Source organism: Papaver somniferum, chromosome 3 (genome assembly GCF_003573695.1).
Source record: "Papaver somniferum cultivar HN1 chromosome 3, ASM357369v1, whole genome shotgun sequence".
Lineage (NCBI taxonomy): Eukaryota > Viridiplantae > Streptophyta > Magnoliopsida > Ranunculales > Papaveraceae > Papaver > Papaver somniferum.
Genome location: NC_039360.1, coordinates 20,638,973 through 20,653,323, shown reverse-complemented (window position 1 = coordinate 20,653,323; position 14,351 = coordinate 20,638,973). Strand labels below are relative to the sequence as shown.

At 36.8% G+C, this 14,351-nt stretch overlaps 2 pseudogenes; both read right to left on the bottom strand.

Moving 5' to 3' along the window:
* Positions 1–884: 884 nt before the first annotated feature.
* Positions 885–3,996, bottom strand: LOC113361007 (annotated as a pseudogene).
* A 3,928-nt stretch (positions 3,997–7,924) lies between these two features.
* LOC113359127 lies at positions 7,925–9,874 on the bottom strand (annotated as a pseudogene).
* Positions 9,875–14,351: the final 4,477 nt, after the last annotated feature.

Here is a 14,351-nt window from a genome sequence, read left to right as displayed (position 1 = left end):
TATCTACTTGAATTTTGTAATCCCTTATTACCGTTAAAAGGGGAGAGATGGAAGGGGCCGGGCAATGAGATCGCTAACCTCGTGGAGTTTGAACATCTCCTAGAGGGCCTTGCATTCAAAATTCAGTGCACTGAGTCGCAAAGACATGGAGATAACACTTATCATCTTTACCAGGGGATTTCTCCATGTGATGAGAAAGTCACAACACAGAGAGGATATGTCCAAACTTTAAATTTGTTTGCTTGAAGAATGTCCAAATCACAAATATACTCCGTATCCTAAAAATATCCAAATAAGTTTTTGAGTTTGATAGGCGGCTACGCGCCTACCACATAACGGACTCTCAACGGCTTGGCTACTCTGTCGGGATTAAATCATGGATTTGTGTTGCAAAAATGTGGACTATGATGATATTGCAGCAAACATAAAGCCCAAGTAACAGAGAATGAAACAAGAGTAACCAACAAAAATCAAGGTTCAAATTGTTCCAAACTCTGAAATAAAGAGGTTAAAACATGTTTTATTTGTTGCTCCCAGTCTATGCGTATAGTGATGACACGAAGCGAAAAACCTTGAACACCAAGTGTGCATACCATCCCAACACAAAGTCCCTGTTTGCGAATTAGCCTGGCAATATTATAGCAGGCGACGGTAAAATTAAAATCTAACGTCGCGTCCTTTCGTACAGTAGCGCTTTCCTTTGGGTTGGCGGGCTAGGCTGGAAATTGGGCCGGTCCACGTGACTGGGCCCCACCAGGGAAAAAAACAATAAAACAATACTTGAATTTAGTTTACAGGGGTGCTAAACTAGGTGATGATTATTAATTAGCTAAAGTCCACCCTCTAACACGTTAACCAATTTTATGTAATTTGTATTCCTTGGAGGATTGTAATTTTATTACTAAATAATACAAGATTGATCTTATGTTTGCATCCCTTGGAGGCGGAGAACTAAATCTCTTTCAGGCGATATTACTAATCTATCATGTAAATCATCGAAGAAATTTTTACACGAATAACTGCCGAAAATTCAAGTGCTTTATGACACCACAGTTACAGGAATTGCAGCATCATAAACTCTTTCTGACGCCCGTTTTTCCTGAATATACCAAAATGAGACAAGGAACCAGTCAGACAACAAAAACCAAGAAATTAATTGTTAAAAGATTTTTAAACAGAGAGGGTCAAGAATTGTTTTACTTCTTTCTCCCAGTCCGCGCGTATAGTGATGATAATAAGCAAAAAGCCTTGAACAAAAAGTGCGCATACCATCCCAACCCAAAGTCCCTATATGCGCAATTCCACATCAAGAAAACATCACCATCAGTCAATGTTGTGAAACGCGATCTAGGCGCACGAGTCGCGCAGGGGGGAGCATAGCTAATAGAACGTTTAAGGCGCCAAAATGTGAGCCATTAGTATTTTTTTTCTAGGCATGCCGGCCTAGGCGCCTCGTTTCACCTAACGCCTCACACAACTGGCATCAATATTGAAGTGATATTCATAATTTGACCAAGTATAATAGTGAAGAACGTTCTAACCATTCCTCCCACGTGTAGAACAAAAGCTAATAGAACGGCACAAGGAATTCCGACAAGGTAATAAGATCCCAGATTGACATAAGCTCCAATCTTTTGCCAACCACATCCTCTAGCCGTACCTGAAAGGACGACTTGGTAAATATTTCAAGCTGATAAATTGACACATAATTTACTGTTTAGCACTATTGATCGCAAAAAGAACCTGAAAGAACGTATTGAAGTCCGTAGACGAAGTTGGAGATGGAAAGTATTGGCATCATGACAGCTACATAGTGCACCACCTCTTTCTCATTGCTATAAGCACTGCCCCAAATATGGCGTACCAAAATCATGATTGTGCCTATTAGAATTCCCTGTGTGGATGCCAAAACAAACAAAACTTGTACTTCTAAACACGCAGCTTGAGGATGATCTGCTCCTAGCTCATTTGAAACTCTTGTGCTGTGAAATTTTAGAAAAACTTTACTGTAAGAGCTTTATACAATCATCCAGCATAATCATTTTTAGTTTGTTCTTTTGATTGTTTGTTTCAATGTTGTGTGAGGCGCTAGGCGGGGCGCCAAGCCCTTCACCTCGCCTAGCACCTAGGTGCCCTAAGGCGCCCAAGGGGACCAGAAAAATAAAATGAAAAAGGTAATGACTCACGTTTATGGCACCTGGGGCGCTTTATTAGCTAGGCGCGCCCTGTATGCCTTGGGCGCCTAGGCGAGCGCCTAGCACAACATAGGTTTGTTTTACAATGAAGCGAAAATGGTAATTCAGGGCAACTGACCTTACTGCACCACTGAGTCCAGATGAGATCATTGAGACTAATGAACCGGTGTTTCAGCTAAAAAATATGAAGGATTTAGCAAACAGAAAAGATAATTAATTTTTTTCTTTAGTTTTCCATAACGAGAGTACAAAATTACAGCGTTGTTGTTTGCATTTTGAAAACATTCATCAAGCCAGTTATGAAACAAGTATGGGAAAGGAGTTTACGAGATCGATAGCACCGAAGTTTCTAGCTTTGGGTTGGGAAGCAAACCCGATAGCAGAACCACCAGCTCAAAATACCACACTTCTAAGCTGTTCCAGTTGATGAAGTTAGACAATTGCTAAAATTATACAATAAGTCACTTAGGAAAGCAGGACTTACCAGACCATGATAGCAGAAGGAACTGCGAGTCTTATAAAGTTAAGAATGTCATGGAGTACTTCCTTTGAGAAACCAGTCCAAGTCCTTTCACATTTACCAGAGTACTTAACATAAAGTACGAGAAATGTCAGATTGATCCAACAAGATATGGAAGTCGCTATTGCAGCACCTTTATTTCCTAGGCCAGCTTTAAAAACCAGAACCCAAAACACAACAAAGTGCAGTAACGCCGTCATTGTCGAACTTATCATCATTGGGAAAACTATGTTTTGTGTCTGTAAAAACCTGACATAACACTGAAGAAGGGATCATATAACGAGCATAAACTCCTGCTTCGGCTGATATTTCAGGATCTTGTCCCACGGTTATGAGAATACGGCATGTGTTTGCCAAGACGAAAGCTACAGGAATGCTAACTAGTAAAAGAATAAACATTCCTCTTTGCATATGTATGCCCAACATATGATACTGTTTTGCTCCGTAAGATTGGCCTCATAGAGTGTCTAATGCACTTGCCATTCCCATCTAGTCCAAAAGATCAGAATGAACCATAATTAGATATGAACAACAAAAATCATATTAGTTCGATATCAAAAGAGGGTTTACTCTGAATGAAAAAAATTAATCATGGAACCATATTCGGGTTCTCCCATGGATTAAAATCAAATCTAACAAATACATAATACTCCATTTTCCAGTGTTACATATTCCGTCACCAAGGCACGCGGCACAAAACTAACAATTATCTTAAAAATGAATTAATTATCTCGACTTCTGAGTGGATTATCACACGCATGAGTGCACAGTGAGCACACACCTTTAAGCCATCAAATTTACTATATAGTATCACGTAAAGGCACATAAATAGATGTGAAATCTGACCACGACTTAGAGGAAGCAGCCATTGAAGCTGAAAATCGAATGTAATGGTAGAAATTAAGAAGAAGTTAACGATGAAAGTTGATTACCAGTAAGCTGAAACCAGTAACAGTTGCAAAAGAAGTAGCCATTGAAGCACCAGAAAGTGACAGTTCACCAAGATGACCAACAAACATAACTGAAATTAACTGTATACAAAACTGAAGGAGATTAACTGTTATTAGAGGTCCAGATAACCATAATTGTTTCTTCACTTCTTCAATAATGATCTCCGAATAACTACTATTCTTGTTATTTTCTTCTTCTTCTCTATTTCGTGATATTAATGGAGAATTCAAACTGCATTTTTATTCCTTTCTCTCCATCATTTCTGTGTTTTCTCTCAGAACACACACTGAGAGTACTCACTCACTCTAGTTGGAAAGAAAGAGACTCAAGAACTAGTGGGAGATTGACACCCTTCAACTATTTTCTTTTACGATTCAATAATTGTATCGCTAGGAAATCACCGTACTTTAACGCTTTTCTCAAAAGAGAAAGAATCCTTTTGGGATGAACGGTTGGCAAGAACCGAGGGCGACCGATCATATTCATGACTAATAGTTTCAAGTACGTACTTTTTGTTTTTCTTGGTTTGGACTGTTGACAGAGGCATTGCTGATTTAAAATAAGACAGATAAGGCTAAGTCCTTTTGTCCACTGGTGTCGTGTGGAACAGGCTTTCGTCATGCGCCTTTAGTGAACCAAACACACCGTGTAGATAGATGCATGGCTTTCGTCTACGCGAAACATTATAATCTAGACTCAAAAATAACCTCCACATGAAGAAAAAGATATGCAAATTTCTAGTGAGAGAATTACCAACTGTGAAAATAATGATAATTACCAACCGTGAACTGATAATGCAAATCTTTAGACTGTTAGGCTGTCAATGGATATCCGTTGTTATCCGTTAGCCGAATCCGATTATCCGGAATCCGTTAGGTTAAGTTCCGTTATATCGGTAATCGGATATCCGTATCTGATAATTTAATGGATATTTTTATCCTACCGTAAGGGTACCGGTTAAGGCTATTTCCGTTATCCTTATTTCCGGTAACGTGTGTTTAGCACGTGTAAATTCTTAAACCTAGGTAAATATACTTCGATTCATTCATTCTTCTTCAGTTTCAGTCGACCCAAAACAGAGAACAAAATAGAAGAAAAACTCACTCACCTCCTCTTCAGTTTCAGTTCGTGAAAAATCATCTTCTTATCTATACAAATAATGTGTGATTACTGATTAGAAAACTAGGGTTATCTTCTTCTGTTTCTTTTGAGTTTAATTTAAATCCTAAAAACTCAATTTTCAATTTAGGGTTTCTGAAATTAGGGTTTTCAAAACAGATTGAGATTTGTGAAATTAATCATGTCTCAAAGAGAAAGAGGAGCATCCAATCATGTTGGTTCATCAAGCAATCCCTCACCCTCACTTTCAGTTGCATCAAACCAAGTTTAAGGTTCAGGAAGTCATTCAACACCTGCTGCTGTTACACCTGCGGTTCATCCCAGAGAAGAAGCAGAAGATGAAATAGAAGTAGATGAAGATCCAATTATAGCTAAAAAAAAAAGAAAAAACTACATTCAATTAGGTCTGACGCATGAAATGATTTTGAAAGGTCAATTGGAAAGAAGATAGTAAAACGGAAGCAGGTTGGGATAATTTTAGCTCACTGCAACCATTGTAAGAAGAAATTTGAAGCACCAAGGAACCAGCCGCTTGCATCACCATGCTAAAAAGAAAATCCTGAGAATGAGAAAGGACAAAGAAAGATTACAACAATTAAAACAAGTAATGCACAAACTAAGTTAGCTAATTGGAAGTATGATGCTGATGCTACTAGGATACTTGTTGCTAAGATGATTGCTAAGCATGGTTATCCAATCACTATAGTTGAGCATCCATATTTTAGAGAGTCTGTTAAGTCTCTGAATCCTGCTCCTAAGCTTTACACTAGAAATACAGTTAGGGAAGATATCATGAAACTAACAACTGAGTTCAAACTGCAATTACAAGAACAATTTGACACAATTACATCTAAATGTAGTTTAACAACAGATATGTAGACATGTAAGCATACAAAAGATGGTTATTATTGTGTGACAATTCATTACATGGATGATGAGTGGAAACTGGTTAAGAAAACACTAGCATACACTTTAGTGCCATCACCACATTCTGGATAAGTTCTAACATTTGTAGTGAAATCAGTAGCTCTAGATTGGAACATAGATTGTAAGCTTTTTGCTATAGCTGCTGACAATGCTAGCTCAAACAATGTTATGATGGAAAATCTGAAGTCATGGCTTGATAGCAAAGATTGTCTAGTTCTTAATGGGGATTAGTTCCAAATGAGGTGTAGTAATCATGTATTGTACTTGATTGTGGGGTGTGGAATGAGAGTAGTTGCTCCATTTATAGATGAAGTTAGAGAGTGTGTGAAATATGTCAAGTCAAGTCAGGCTAGAAAAGAGAGATTTGAATGTGTTATTTTCCAAGTTAAGCTTCCTGCTTCAAGGTCTGTTGGTTTAGATGTGGATACCAGGTGGAACTCCACCTTTAAGATGCTTAACGATGCAATTTTTTTGAGACAAGCTTTTGTTAGGCTAGATGATTTGGACAATGACTTCAAGATACTACCAACTTCTCAGGAGTGGCAACAAGGAGTACATATATGTGAATGTTTGGAATTATTTGATGTGATTTCAACCAAATTTGTCGGGATTAAGTATCCCACAACAAATTTGTATTGTAATGGGTTAAAGAAGTTAATAGATGCATTAAGATCTGGGAATTAAGTGAGCATGAGTATATCAGAGACATGGCCAAGAATATGAGGACAAAATTTAATAGCTACTGGAAATAAAGTAACACTTTGATGGTCATTGGAGTTGGTTTAGATCCTAGGTATAAGGCTAGATGGGTGGAGTTTGTTATGAAGAGAGTATATGGTGTGCAAAACTATCAAACTCACTATAACAAATTTGAGCTTTCACTCAATGCTCTTTACTGTGCTTATGAAACCAACACTATAACTCCAGATTATTTTGATAGTGGAATGAATTCAGCTGGAATTGAGATCTGTGCAGCTACAACAACATCATATGAATTTGGTTATGATGATTTTATTATGGAAAACAATGTGTCTGAGGTTGAGAAATCAGAATTGGAGACATACTTAGAAGAATCAGTTCTTCCTAAAGGCACATCCACTGAAGAAATGAGGTTTGATATCTTAAGTTGGTGGAATCATGATCCTAAGTACCCAACTCTCACAAGGATTTCAAGAGATGTATTGGCTGTTCCAGTGACAAGTGTAGCATCAGAATCAATGTTTAATATTGGTGGCAGGGTTCTCACATCTCATAGGAGTTCATTAGCTCTAGAACTTGTTGAAGCATTGCTTTGTTTGGGTGATTGGCTGCCAGATCTCAGTCTCAGTGACAGTGATAGTTGTATTACTGGTAACTTTCCTCACATCTTGATATTTTATTTGCTTTTATATTTATTGGCTTATTGCACTGACATTGCAAACTTAACTAACACTTTTGATTTTCCTTTAAAAATGCAGAAGTTCAGGACTAAGGAGGAATACATTTGCAGTGCAGTTGGCAGTGGAGATGGAGGAATGCATTTGCAGTTGTTGCAACATATGGAGATAAAGTTCCTTTCATCCTTTGTCTTTTCTTTTGCAAGAACATGGTTTTTTTTTGCTAGAAGTCTAGAACATCTGAACATGTAATTTGGTGGCGTGGATTTAGAACATGAACATCTGTATGTTTTTTTTATGCGGCATGGATTTAGAACTGGTTTTCTTGGATTTAGAACTGCTCTGTGTTTGTTCTGTGAAAATATCGGATGGTATCGGAAAAATATCTGATATCCAGTAAGTCCGACGTAACGGTAATGAAATTGAATTTTAAATTTCCGTCGGAACTTAACGGATATCGATATCCGATAATTTTAATGGCAACGAAAGCGGCAGAACCAATATCCGTTACGTTTAGTGCCGTTGACAGCCCTATCTTTGTGTTTCTTTAGGTCAAACTGTGATATTGCAGCAAACATCAAGCCCAACAAGATTATGGTTGGTTGCAAAGTACCGTTCATATTTGTGATGTTGTATGCTCAGAAGTGCGAGCAATTTTTGTTTTCAGGTAAAACACTTTGTCACTTAATAAATTTGGTTAGGGAAGCAACCATTTTCTCAAACTTGCAGGCATCATTTCTTTCAAAATTAAAATTTTTGTGTTTCTAATTCTAGGATATAAGGATTACACAATCTACTACTATATCTAATGTAAATCATCCGGAAATACAAGTACTTTATGACACCACAGTTACAGGAATTGCAGCATCATAAACTCTTTCTGACGCCTGTTTTGCCCGAAATATGCCAAGTTACCGAAAATTAGACAAGAATGAATAACCAGCAAAACCAAGAAATTGTCGAAGACTCTGAAATAAAGAGGGTAAAAATTGTTTTACTTCTAGGGTAAAAATCATAAACTCTTTCTGACGCCTGTTTTGCCTGAAATATGCCAAGTTTTTTCATATAGAAATTGTTACACGAACAACTGCAGAGAATTCTTCTGTGCTTTATGACACCATAGTCACAGGAATTGCAGCATCGTAAACTCTTTCCGACGCCTGTTTGCCTAAATATGCCAAGTTACAGAAAGTAATCAGTTAGATTCATAACCAAGAAATTGTTTAAAAGATTGTGAAATAAAGACGGTAAAAATTGTTTTACTTCTAGCTCCCAGTTGGTGCGTATAGTGATGATAAGAAGCGAAAAACCTTGAACAGAAAGTGTGCATACCACCCAATCTAAAGTCCCTTATGGGAAATTTCGCATTTACAAAAGCATCATTATCCGTACTTAGTAATCTTGCAAAATTTACCAAGTATGATAAGAGAAAAACCATCTAACCTTTCCTCCCACATGTAGAACAAAAGCTAGCAGAACCGCACAAGGAATTCCGACAAGGTAATAAGATCCCAGATTGACATAAGCACCAATCTTTTGCCAACCACATCCTCTAGCCGTACCTGAAAGAACGACTCGGTAAATATTTCAAGCCGATATATTGACACATAATTTACTGTTTAGCACTGAAAGAACCTGAAAGAACGGATTGAAGTCCGTCAATGAAGTTGGAGACGGCAAGTATTGGCATCATCACTGCAACATAATCCACCACCTCTTTCTCATTGCTATAAGCACTGCCCCAAATATGGCGTATCAAAATCATGATTATGCCTATTATAATTCCCTCTGTGGCAGCCAAAACAAACACAACTTGCACAGCTAAACGTGCAGCTTGAGGATGGCCTGCTCCTAGCATTGGAAACTCTTGTGCTGTGGATTTTTAGAAATATCTTTATGTAAGAGCTTTATACAGAGTACCTGACAAAGCTACATTACATAATATAAAGCGAAAAACACAATTAAGCATAATCATAAATAATTCAGAAAAACTAATACATTTAGCGCAACTGACCTTACATCCCCACCCAGTCCAGATGGGATCATCCAGACCAATGCACATGTGTTAAGGCTGAAAAACATGAAGGATTTAGCAAACAAGAGTTCTTATTGGTTTTAGTATCTTGTGGATTTAGTGCACAAACCTTGATCGGCTGGGATCCAACTAGAATCGATATATCTATGATTGATCTGATTGATTAGTTACATGAGATCGGCATTCTCTATATTTCTCTTTGAGGTCTATATCGATTGAGTGTGAATCTAAACTTGACTATTTTGGTAGATATTCTATAGATTGATCTAACCAAACAAAAGAGTTTATTAGATTAAACATAAAAGACTTTGTCAACAACTCATTATATCTTCAAGCAAGATTGATTAGAGCGGTCACCAAACAGATTATTACTTTACTGTTTGGAATACGATCCAAATGAATCTAGAAGTCGAAGGCGCAGGGATTCGAGGAAAGTAAGTAGCTAGGGGTAGTTTATTTGGTCTCAACTATACGAAGTTGGTATTAGATTTTGTATAGCGGCTTAATTCTGAGAGTATACAAAACTGGACTAGGTCCCGGGGTTTTTCTGTATTTGCGGTTTCCTTGTTAATAAAATCTTGCTGTGTCTTTTACTTTATTTTATGCATTACAATTGTTATTATAATTAAGTAAAATACACAAGTGTGTTAGCTCCATAACACTTGATATTCATCATGTAGAGTGCCGGTTATTACCGAACCTATTACCAAGTGCACTCCTTGTTGTCGTAATGTCTCAATCTCGTATCCATAGACAATCACACAAGGTGTGGAACCGAATTGTTGTACTGTCTCGACTCTGTCCGTAGACGATCACATTCGGAAGAGGACTTATAGGTTGAAACAAAAATATTGTGGTGTATTTGGGTACCCTCATCTTTTCATCTATATTTAATTAAGTGGACTGATCAGTATCAGGTCTAGTAAAAATAGTAAGACTAGTAGTGGCTTCAATTTCAGTAAGACTTGGAGTAGACTGTATTGGTATAATTTGAGCATTGACCTCTGTGATATGTTTGTGAGTGGTGAGCTCTAAGCAATGAGACATGAGCGACGAGAACTAGGGGATGAGATCTAAGCGACAAGTTGTAATTAGTGAGTTTTGAGCGATGAGCTCATTCCGGCCGATGGCATTTGAGTAAGATGGGCACTCAATAGTATGAATTTCCAGTGGTGTTATTTTAGGTGATCTCAATTGAAAGAATTATAAAATACTTATGACTCAGGGCATTAAAAGAGTGATCCAAGCAAGTCTACGATTTCACAATTTTTACTTCCAAATAATTTGAAAAGAATGGGAAATATCAAGTGGTATTTTTTTTCATTCATTAATCCAGATCTCTCCATTCTCTCTCTCTTCATACTCAAGCGATTTCCGTCGAGTATTATCCGCTTAGATCTGCTCCACTTAGAGTAGATCTGGGAAGTATTAGTTTTCATCTACTGTTTCCATAGACTAGAGTTAACGTTCAAGTTTTTTTAGTTTTTCGGTGTCGTCTCCGACGCTTTTCGTTGTTGTCAGACCTTTTAGTCGTGTCTTCATGACGTTTCTTGTGACGTGTTTCCCACGCTACTTCCTTGCATTTATGGAGATTCAACTTTGGTTGTTTGGTCTTGTAAGTATTTGGAGTTGAACTCTAGTCACTGGAATCTAGATTCTTCTGATCAAAAATTAGCCAGAAAAATCCTTATTTGAAATATCTCTTTTCAAAGAAGATTCAATATTAAATGATAAGACTATGTCTAGAAACTATCTCTTCCTATTTAATCGTCACTCTCATACTTGCATAGTTTATCGTTTCCTTATATGATCATTTTCTTTCTATTGTCGGAATATCCGACTATATATTTTGTACAGTATGTTCTTCATGTTTAAACAATAGTTTCTTGATGAACTTAATCACCTTATAATCAAGATTCATGATTAATGAAATGGAATCCTTTGATTAAAAAAAAATCTTTCTACATTGATGCTATAAATAAATGTTTCTCAAATATTTATACAACAAATTCACCGAAAAGTAATTTACCCTTACATTAATGGCTAGTCACCAAACAGATTATTCCTTTACTGTTTGGAATACCGAAAAGTATTTGTACGTTGAGCTCCGGTCACTAGAATCTGGATTCTTCCGATAAAAAATTAGGCAGAAAACTCCTGATTTGGATTATCTCTTTTCAAAGAAGATTGAATATCAAATGATAAGACTATGTTTAAAAACCATCTCTTCCTATTTAATCGGCATTTTTATACTTGCATAGTTTATCGTTTCCTTGTATTCCTTTTCTTTATGTTATGGAAATATCCGACTATATATTTTGTACATAACATTTCATGTTTAAACAATATAGTTTCTTGATGTACTTAATCACCTTATAATCAAGGTTCACGATTAATGAAATGGAATCCTTTCATTAAAAAAAATAAATCTTTCTCCATTAATGCTATAAATGTTTCTCAAATATTTATACAACGAATTCAGTGAAATGTAATTTACCCTTACATTAATGGCTAGTCATCCTTGACAAATCATTGCTAATAATTCACTCAGAAAGTTGGACGTTAAATAAAAAGATAAAACTTATCTATTTTAGTTCAAAAATGAATGTACTCCAATAAAATTGTATTGAAAGAGTATTGCAATGGCTTAGCTTGAACCGGCTCATACACCTTCATTAAATTCTTTAGTGTACTTACAACCATGGAAGGGGTCGGGTATTAAGATCCTTAACCTCGTGGAGTTTGAAATTTCCTATAGCAGCCTTGCATTCAAATTCAGTGCACAGAGTCGCAAAATCTAACGGCTGATAAGAATAGGAGGTCTAATGATCTAACGGATAAAAATAGTTCTGACAGAATTCTATTTGTGAGATCCAACGATGGAATTTTAAAGTTTGGAGATCCAACGGTTATATCTACTTGATTTTGTAATCCCTTATTACCGTTAAAAGGGGAGAGATGGAAGGGGCCGGGCAATGAGATCGCTAACCTCGTGGAGTTTGAACATCTCCTAGAGGGCCTTGCATTCAAAATTCAGTGCACTGAGTCGCAAAGACATGGAGATAACACTTATCATCTTTACCAGGGGCTTTCTCCATGTGATGAGAAAGTCACAACACAGAGAGGATATGTCCAAACTTTAAATTTGTTTGCTTGAAGAATGTCCAAATCACAAATATACTCCGTATCCTAAAAATATCCAAATAAGTTTTTGAGTTTGATAGGCGGCTACGCGCCTACCACATAACGGACTCTCAACGGCTTGGCTACTCTGTCGGGATTAAATCATGGATTTGTGTTGCAAAAATGTGGACTATGATGATATTGCAGCAAACATAAAGCCCAAGTAACAGAGAATGAAACGAGTAACCAACAAAAATCAAGGTTCAAATTGTTCCAAACTCTGAAATAAAGAGGCTAAAACATGTTTTATTTGTTGCTCCCAGTCTATGCGTATAGTGATGACACGAAGCGAAAAACCTTGAACACCAAGTGCGCATACCATCCCAACACAAAGTCCCTGTTTGCGAATTAGCCTGGCAATATTATACCAGGCGACGGTAAAATTAAAATCTAACGTCGCGTCCTTTCGTACAGTAGCGCTTTCCTTTGGGTTGGCGGGCTAGGCTGGAAATTGGGCCGGTCCACGTGACTGGGCCCCACCAGGGAAAAAAACAAATAAAACAATACTTGAATTTAGTTTACAGGGGTGCTAAACTAGGTGATGATTATTAATTAGCTAAAGTCCACTCTCTAACACGTTAATGATCTACAATTATTGGATTAAACATTTTGTTAAAGTCCACTCTCTAATAACTTATATTCGTCGGAACTTATCAGGAAACTTCAAATGATAGTTACTACTGGTAGTACATAATGATCCATCAGAAGAAAGAGTTGACCTCCCAAACACTTGTGTTGGCAAACTATAAATAACAACAACAAAAAGAAACATCAGACTAAGTTAATTTCAGCAAAGTAAAGATATGAAGAGCAAAACACTCATGAATTTGTTCACTGTGTTTGCTATGGTTTTGCCAATCTTCTTAGCTTCGGTTAGCGCATGTTCTCAAGTCGGGGAACCTTGTGGAATAATATCACTATGGGACGCTGACATCCGTGTATGCTGTGGAGTTGGTGTTCTTTGCAATGATATTTATGTTTTGGGGCGTTTTTCGGGGATTTGTATCGATTGCGCCCAGGAAAATTGTTCCGAAAATTACCGTGCACCTTGTTGTGCAGTATAATGACCATACGGTGATTCAGCTTTGATATGAAGATCTATACCGATAACATTTGTGAAATTAATCGATTTGTTTAGTGCACTCTTTTGTGTTTTGCTTCACTTAATAACATCTTTGAGCTGCTATGATTAGCTAGCTAGCTAGGCACATGGTCAAGCGCGGCCGTTTCTAGTACTTAATCGATCAAATGCTCGCTCTTAGATCATTTCGATGATTGTGTGTTTTGCTTCGTAATGTTAATTTGTATGGAAAATGGGTCATTTGTCCAAATATTTTTAAAACATGGTTCAAATGGACGAGTAAAAATTAGTATGGATGAAATGGACACAAAAAAAAATAGCAAGGAGGAAACTGAATTTTTCCTGACTTAAACTTAAATAATAGTAAGGATGAAACTGGATGCATCCTGATGTAAATAAGAAAAAGTATTTAAAAATGGGTAGGATGAAACTGTTTACATCCTGGCTATTTTTACATTTTTGTCCATTTAAACAGTATCAATTTCTAAATGTCATTTTCACTCAGAAATTGTTGATTGCTAAGCATGGTTATCCAATCACTATAGTTGAGCATCCATATTTTAGAGAGTTTGTTAAGTCTCTGAATCCTGCTCCTAAGCTTTACACTAGAAATACAGTTAGGGAAGATATCATGAAACTAAGAACTGAGTTCAAACTGCAATTACAAGAACAATTTGAAACAATTACATCTAAATGTAGTTTAACAACAGATATGTGGACATGTAAGCATACAAAAGATGGTTATTATTCTGTGACAATTCATTACATGGATGATGAGTGGAAACTGGTTAAAAAAACACTAGCATACACTTTAGTGCCATCACCACATTCTGGATAAGTTCTAACATTTGTAGTGAAATCAGTAGCTCTAGATTGGAACATATATTGTAAGCTTTTTGCTATAGCTGCTGACAATGCTAGCTCAAACAATGTTATGATGGAAAATCTGAAGTCATGGCTTGAT